The following is a 9,350-nucleotide window of genomic DNA, read 5'->3' as shown; positions in this document are numbered from 1 at the left end:
GATTTAGCCATGCGTAAAATAGCATCACCAAAATCCAACCGATCCATTCACTAAGCCTACGTCACGCACTCGCTAGACCGACATCTTGAGAAGATAGGTCTAAGATATTGTAATGAATGGCTCTAGTGCTAGTGGGAGATTGTTAGTACTATGCCCTAGAGCATATCATTTAGTATGTATCTTGTACATATTTTATTAATAAATGGCATTTCCACTTTTCTGTTTATATAATATATTTATGTGTAATAGAAAAGGTCCATTGATATTTTGTTAGAAATATTATTCTTAAGTTGTTAAGAATATGAGTGACAATATTTCTAGCACAAAGTATCATAAATAGGTTCACAATCGAGGATACTTCATAATAAGGACATGACTTATCCAGAAAGATTGTATTCATGTTTGTTCCCAAGTTATTTATATGAGATATAAATAAGATGGAATGGTGAGTCTCATGCCATATAACAAACATGATAGGCACTTATAAATGATAAGTAGGCCGAACCAGTGACACTTATGACAAGCACATGGAGATTACTCTTGTCAATGTTTTGTCATAAATCATATCAGTGCATATAATCTTTAGACCTGAGATAGCACAGTTATCTTGTATATAAGTAGTTTGAGTTTGATACTGCTTTCATACTTGTACTGTGTATGGGTATATGGGCATGTGTTGGCTCTTACTAGTTATATATGGAGGTAGGTGTTGATCAAGATGGAATTTGTTCCTCTAAGTAAATAGAGATAAAATCCTATGTTCATTTAATTGTTCTTGATGTTTCAAGTTCCTGGCCAGGACAGATAGATTTATTCAGAAAAGAGTTTCTGATGAGAAAATCTTTTTAATCAAGAACTAGAAGTAAAAGAGAACATAATATTCATAGCAAATGGAGTTTAACATAAACCATGACTCCAACTTGAGTTGGGATTTTGTAACAGAGAGATTCTAGTGCATGGTAACATATGATTATAGGTTCATTTAAGGTAAACCTTATTACTAATTGGGTGGCCATGGCATGCTATGCTAGGTGTTAACCATGGTCTATGAGGTTCATAAAATGATTTAGAGAAATCATTTATGGTAAGAAAGAGTTCTAATGATATTAAGAGTTGATATCATGTCTCATTGCCAATTAGTGATGAGCCTAGTAAGTCACACACATACACAAGTTATCACCTATTTAAATATGATTTAATTAATTAATTAAAGAGTTTAATTGATTAATTAAATAGGTTTGGTTTGCAATTAGATTGCAAAGTCCCTAGCATGACTTGAAACCAAATCTAGATTATTGGATGTATAATATAAGTTAAATTTATATTTAAAGTGTTTAAATATGAATTTAATTAATGAGAAATTAATTAATAGAGATTAATTAATTAATTTATATTTGATATAAATTAATTAGAAGAAGAAAATAATTATTTTGGGTTAAGAACTCAAAATTAAGACACAGGGGCATTTTGGTCATTTTGCAGTGTGACACGTGGCACCATGAGATGGTGACACATGGCATAACACATAAGCTTGCCAAATGTTTTTTTAATCATGTAAGATGATTAAAATCAAGATTAAATATAGGTTTGACACTTGGCACAATGTGATTGGGTCACTTAAACCTATAGCTAGTCAGAGGGTGACGTGGCAAGGGTTTAATGTGTTAACCTAGCTATTTAAGTGTTGTTATGAGAAAATAAAACACAACCAGCTGCCACACTCCTTTGTCACGCCACTTTGAGGGTTTTTATCTCTTCTTCTTCATCTCTTATCAATTCAAAGAGATTAGCCATCAATCTCTTGAATTAAGAACACTAGAAATTATTTCTAGTGTCCTGTTTACATCTTTAATCTCTTAAAATGCAGAACTTGATTTTCTAATTAATAGAAAAAGCTTTAGAAGCTATTCAAGGGCTGCCATAGGTGTTCTTGGTGTGGACAAGCTAGAGGGACAACATCTGGTGTCCTGAAGACGAATCTCAAAGGCGCAAACACGCTGCAGTGCATCAAGAGGTTAGTGTAATCATTCTTGATTTAATCTAGGGTTCTAAAATTAATCTGATTAATTTTAAAATCTTAAATGAAAATACAGATCCAAAAACATATTAAAAGAGTTTTAATATGTTGTTTATCATTGAAATCAAATAGATAAAAATAAATCTTGCATGATGCATGTGACCCCAGGTGAAAATTTTTGAATTCAATGGTATAAACTTGTGTTTTTCACGCTTCCGTTCCTTCAGGTGGTACATAAATTAAATAGCAAAAATTAGGAGTTAAATGTGGAAATTGAAAACTTAGGATTATTTTAATGTTAATTTAGATTAGTGGAGCACTAAGTGGAGTATAAAATGGTGCTAGTGGAAAAGAAAGTGCCACTTTCACTTCTTCTTCCTCATTTCCATCTTCAAACCGAATTCATTCTCAAGCAAAAACCTCCATTGCTGTCCATAAGGGAACCTCCATGCATCCATGATCCAAGCTCCCAATGGTTAAGGTTTCTTTATTAAACTTGACCACCACACCATGGGCAGTAGATAGGCAGCAAGAAGACCAAGTTTTGGAGAGGTTTTGAAGAGTTTCCAAAGTGGTAAGTTTGTATTTTTGGGTTATTGCTTCATTCAAGTTGGTAGGAATGTTATGGGTACTTGAATTGTGGAAAGAATTTTGAGGTTTGATGTTTAAAGGGAGAGCTGTATTTTTGGCAGCCATGGAAACACTTTGAGGACAGCTTATTCTTGCTTCTAAATGGTAGATTAAAGGATTGATTAAATGTATATGGTGTAGGAAATTATTTGGGTGATGTATACTTAGTATATGTGAATGTGTATTGAAATTTGAATGCTTGGAAATTATGGGAATGTAATGCACGAAATGGCAGCCTGGTTTGGTGAACCATAAGGATGTTATTTCATTTTTGGATTATAGACTATTAATGTTGAATTGTGTTGGTTATTATGGCAGTTTGGGTATGTGTGTGATGGTGTGAAGTTGGACATGTAAAAGTGTTATGGTTAGGTGATTGAATTGTTGTAAATTTGGTTTGAAAAATTCTGTACTAAATGGTGCACATTGAATGTAATTGTAAGCTGCCAAAATGACCTATAATATGTTGTGAATTATGTTTAGGTTATGGTACAACCAGAATTAGCTTGAATGTTGAGTTTGCTAAGTGTTAAATGTGATCCTTGATGTGTATGAAAGAAATGCAATAAGGCAGTTTGAGTTTTAGGCCTAGAACTTTAAGTGTGTGGCTCCAATTGGTATGAGACCAATTGGAGGTGAAACTACGCACAAAATGTGCCAACTTTCATGAAGGAAGCATACCAAAATTCTGCTTGCAAGGTAGCTTGAAAAATGACCAAATCCGGATTAAGTGCAAATAAGGCCTGAAAATTGACCATTTGGGTAGCAGTTAGTGTTTAGGCCATAACTCACTCAAAACAGGTCCAATTGACCTGAAATTTTGACCATGAATAGTTAATACCCATATCTACAAGTCTTATGAAGACACCAAAGGCCAGAAATGACCATAAGAAATTCAAATAGCTTGCACAAGTTCGGGTCCAAAAACTGGCCGAACCAAAATTAACCTAAAGTGACCTAAAGTGACCAATTTTGATGCAATTTGACCAGCAATAGTAAAATGACCATAACTTGGTCTACATAACTCAGAATGACCTGAAATTTTGCCCCGCGTGTAATAAGACGTAGATCTACAAGTTTGTAGTTTTGACCGAAACCCGAAAACCGAGGGAACTAGGTCATCCTGCTAGGTCAAACTAGTATCCCGGAATCCAGCAAATTACAAGAAAATGCAGTATACATGGAACTGAAATTGGTGACATGTACCAACCCTAAAAGACTATCGAATGTGACATATTAGTAACACTAAAACCTAAATTACCTAGAATGCACCGAGGGTCGACATATTAGGTTGACTAAGCAAATAATAGAATTCAGTGAATTACTTATCAAGCATTATTGTTAGAGACAGTTTAATTTAGTACTGAAACACTTCAAATTGTGTTTCTCAGTTAGCAAAGACTCAGGGAAAGGGAAGGAAACACTGAGTCAAGACCAGGAGACAGTTATCAGAGGTTTGTGCACAAAAGCTAATTCTTTAGAATTTTTTTCAATTGAAATGAATTATGACTATTTGTACATTATTATTTTAAATTGTGGAAATGTGTTTGAATGAATATTTATAGCTAGAAAAGCATTGTAAATGGTTTGAAACTGTGAAAAATTGTTTGAATGATATTGATGGATACTTATTAATTGAAAAGCATTGGAAATGGTTTGAAACCACAGCTATCATGTATATTGATTGTATTCCTCGCTAGCTTGTTTAGTGGGACGAATTGAATTCCCTCTCTGGCTGAAGTGTTGAGGTGTGTGCCTATTGAGGACGAATCGAATGAGTACTCATATTTTTGCTAGCTAGCTATGTTATTCCTCATTAGTCATCCACTTTTGGGACGAATTGAATACCTCATTAGCCATTGGCTTTTGGGACGAATTGAACTTTGGAACATGATTAAGCTGTGTGTGATTTATTGATATGTATTGTAAGATTGTGAAATGGAGTTTAAATTCTCATTGGCATTTATTGTCTTTTAAATTTAACTATGTTTTGATTTTCTGAGATTTATTGTGATATTGTAAAATAGAGTTTAAATTCCTTATGACATTTATTGTCTTGAATCTAACTATGTTTTACGTATCCACTATTTATATAATTTATGAATTGTGATTTAAAGTTGTATTTGGTAAATGTTGTGCACCACTGAGACATTGTCTCAGCGATAGCTTTTCATTGCTGTCGCAGGTAGACAGCCGGACAGGGCAGCAGACTAGGCTCCGAGTAATTCAGCGAGAGATAATCGGGTATATTGAGTATACCTCATTTTGCATTTTGTACTGTAATGTATGTTCACTGTATGCATATTTTATTCTTGGTTTGAACAGTTGTAAATTAAAATTGTACATTAAAGTTATGAAATAAATTATGAGTTATTTTGACCTATAAAAATTGTATTATATTTCTTTAATCTCAGTCTTTGAAAAATTATTGTGGAATTGAGTTGAGGAAAATATTGTGTTGTTTAACTATTGGAGTTGAGATTGAGAAATATATTGAAGTGTTTTTTACAGGCTTCCTGAATAACTGTTTTATCCAAAATACAAATGGCACTCTGCTAAAATTTTTATAGAAATTATTAATAGCCCAAATGAATTAGTTGTTTCACTTCAGTTCAAAAAGTTTTTTTTAACACCTGTAAATAGTGCTCACCACTGTAAAAGAAGGAAGAAAAGTTTTTAAAATCCCTTGTAGTGTATTTAATGGGTTATCAGTAGACGGAGTTAGTAATTCATTAAGTATACTACGGGATCATGTTATGCCTTACAGAGGGGTAGGGTGTGACAAAACAGTGACCACATCCTAGTCAATCTGCTATGTAAAGACAGTGCACCAAATCTGGACCTAAAGAAAAGTCCATAAAACAATTAGGCATATGAGATGAAATGAATTAGAATAAAGTGTTAAGCATAAAAATAATATGAATTAATGAAATTATAAATGCTTAATAATATTATTCTGCCTAAAGTACACCAAGAATCATTTATATAGCTTGGATCGATTGGTATACCAATTAGGGACTACATATTACAGTACTGCCCACAGGGATAATCATTGACAGACAACATATGTCTAAGATGATTGTTCTACTGGCTTTATGCTTGCCCGATGGCCATAGTGCCAATTTTTATTATTACTGGCTTATGCCTGCCCTCTGGCCTTGTGCCTGATATGATCGTTGTATACTTGATAGACATACAGCTGTCTAACTTGTATAATCTCGTGTATCCAGTCTTTATAGTCTGTCATAGATTACTTGGGCACAGAAATGAGTAGAAATCTTTAATTGAAATAAATACATGAGAATATTGTTAAGGTGAACTTCATTGAATTAAACATAAGATACATGATAAAAAGATTCTGATTAATTTATTTTGTCCAAAGTTCTATAAATATGTAAAAGACCTAGAAATTCATAAAATTTTATATTTCCTTATAAGAATACACGTAGAATAATTATTTTAGTTATTTGTTTATTTTTATTTCAATATGTGCACCACTAAGCATTATGCTTAGCGCGTTGGTTCTTACCACGCGTAGGTACAGGAGAGCCACAACAACAGCAGCAGTAGAGCCTAGACAGGACTTGAGCAGATCTGCTACAGTGTAGATTGTCACCTCACCAGTTTATTTTGGTAGGGCTCATGTATAGTTAGATTTTGTATTTTGGTTATTGTTTGTAATAAATCAGATTAAGATATGTAACTAAATTTTGGATTGTACATAAAATTATATATTATTGTGACTAATGTTATATGAATAAAATGTAAGTTTATTTTATCTGAAAATTTTACGAGTAATGGTATGATATAGTACATGAACAATTGACATGAGAAATGATGTGATGGAATGGGATAAAAAAAAATTTTCTACACGTAACACAATATAATTGAATTAATATTGTACATGACATGATAGAATAGGTGCTCCAGCACCGAATATAGCATACTTTGCTCGGTTACACTGTAGACCGGGTATGGGTGTTACATTTCTAATCAATTTAAAAATCAGATTTTGCCTTTTGAGAGATTACAGATGTAAACAGGACACTAGAAATAATTTCTAGTATTTCTAATCTCTTTGAATTGATGAGAGATGAAAAAGATGAGAAGAAGAACACTCCAAGGGTGGCGGCACCAAGAGAATACAATAGCTTGTATTTTTTTATTCTTTCATCCTTACACTTATATAGCTAGGTCGCCACTTAAAACCCTTGCCACATGTCACCTTCTGATTGGCTCTAGGTTTAATTGACCCAATCACATTGTGCCAAGTGTCAAACCTATATTTTATCTTGACTTTGATAATCTTACATGATTAAAAGACATATGGTAGGCTTATGTGTAGTGCCATGTGTCACCATCTCATGGTGCTACATGTCACCCCATGAAATGACCAAATACCCCTGTGTCTTAATTTTGAGTTCTTAACCTAAAATAATTATTTCTCTTCTTCTAATCAATTTATATCAAATATAAATTAATTAATTAATCTCTATTAATTAATTTCTTATTAATTAAATTCATATTTAAATACTTTAAATATAAATTTAACTTATACTATACATCCAATAACCTAGATTTGGTTTCAAGCCATGTTAGGGACTTTGCAATCCAATTGGAAACCAAACCTATTTAATTAATCAATTAAACTCTTTAATTAATTAATTAAATCATATTTAATTTGGTGATTACTTGTGTATGTGTGTGACTTACTAGGCTCATCATTAATTGGCAATGAGACATGATATCAACTCTTAATATCATCAGAACTCTTTCTTACCATAAATGATTTCTCTAAATCATTTTATGCAGCTCATAGACTATGGTTAACACTTAGCATAGCATGCCATAGCTACCCAATCAGTAACAAGGTTTACCTTAAATGAACCTATAATTATATGTTACCATGCACTAGAATCTCTCTATCACAAAATCCCAATTCGAGCTGGAGTCATGGTTTATGTCAAACCCCATTTGATTTTAATATTATGTTCTCTTTTAATTCCAGTCCTGATTAAAAGATTTTATCATCAGAAACTCTTTTCTGATTAAATCTATCTGTCCTGGTCAGGAACTTGAAACATCAAGAACAATTAAATGAACATAGGATTTTATCCCTATTTACTTAGGGTAATAGATTCCATCTTGATCAACACCTACCTCCATATATAACTAGTAGGAGCCAACACATGCCCATATACCCATACACAGTACAAGTATGAAAACAGTATCAAACTCAAACCACCTATATACAAGATAACTGTGCTATCTCAGGTCTAAAGATTATATGTACTAATATGATTTATGACAATACATTGACAAGAGTAAACTCCATGTGCTTGTTATAAATGTCACTGGTTTGGCCTACTTATCATGTATAAGTGCCTATCATGTTTGTTATATGGCATGAGACTCACCATTCCATCTTATTTACATCTCATATAAATAACTTAGGAATAAATATGATTACAATCTTTCTAGATAAGTCATGTCCTTATTGTGAAGTATCCTCGATTGTGAACCAATTTATGATATTTTTTGCTAAAAATACTGTCACTCATATTCTTAACAACTTAAGAATAGAATTTCTAACAAAAAATCAATGGACCTTTTCTATTACACATAAATATATTATGTAAATGGAAAAGTGAAAATGCCTTTTATTAATAAAAACATGTACAAGATACATACTAAATGATATGTAGTAGGGCATACTACTAACAGGAAGTATAAGGTGAGGCCCTAGCTCCTTAAAGTGTTGGAGGCTCGATTGTACCAGCCCTACCTGTATAAATTACCGCACAAATGGCCCAGCAAATCGCCACTTTCTTTCAGCAAATGGCTGATAACTTGTCAGCCCAAGCCCAAGCACAAACGCAACCCCCACAAGGGCAACATGAAATAGAGAAGAGTGAGAAACTTGTGGGTCAGAGTTTGAGTAGTAGTTTTGAAAAGAGAAAAGATTTTGAGGAACCTCGAGTTCATGGATATGACAGAGGCGGATCTTCAGGGCAGAAGGAATCGAGAACCAGTCGGCAAAGAACCAGAAGTTCCTACGCTATCCGTGTCTATAATGTATGTGGCAAGTTACATGGGGGCATTTATCGTAAGGCCATTGGAGCCTATTATAATTATGGAAGAATTGGGCATTTCGCCAGAGATTGTACTATAATACGTTGACCTATGCCACATACTACCCTAGAAGGATCAGTCCAAGGTTCTGCTTTTAGAGATTCACAGATAGTTAATGGAGGCAGTAGTGGAGGCAGAGGTAAAGGTAGAGGAAGTGTTACTGACAGCCAGGGCATAAGGCATCTATATGAATGGAGTAGTACACCGACCTGAGTGTACCTCACGCATTAAGAGAGAAAAGCGGAGACTTCCGACATAATTGCTCGTAAGTTCTTAATTTTTAAAAGGAATAATTATGCACTATTGGATTTTTGGCTCTACTTACTTATATGATAACGTTAGAATTATATATTTTGCTGTTATTCCCTTGCATAGAAATAAATTTTGATTCTTTAGTGACTAGTTCTTTAGGATAAGGACTACGACAATAAGTGTGATTGAAATCAGTCTTGGAACAGTTGCTAGGGAGAGATGTTCCCTAGAATATGATAAATTATAGAATTAATTGGTGTGCCTGTTTAGTGCAAGGTAAAAAGACCGAAAAGTGAACTGTAATAATATAGCTATCCTA

The sequence above is a fragment of the Hevea brasiliensis genome, chromosome 6, assembly GCF_030052815.1.
Source record: "Hevea brasiliensis isolate MT/VB/25A 57/8 chromosome 6, ASM3005281v1, whole genome shotgun sequence".
Classification (NCBI taxonomy): domain Eukaryota; kingdom Viridiplantae; phylum Streptophyta; class Magnoliopsida; order Malpighiales; family Euphorbiaceae; genus Hevea; species Hevea brasiliensis.
Note: the sequence above shows the minus strand (reverse complement) of the source record.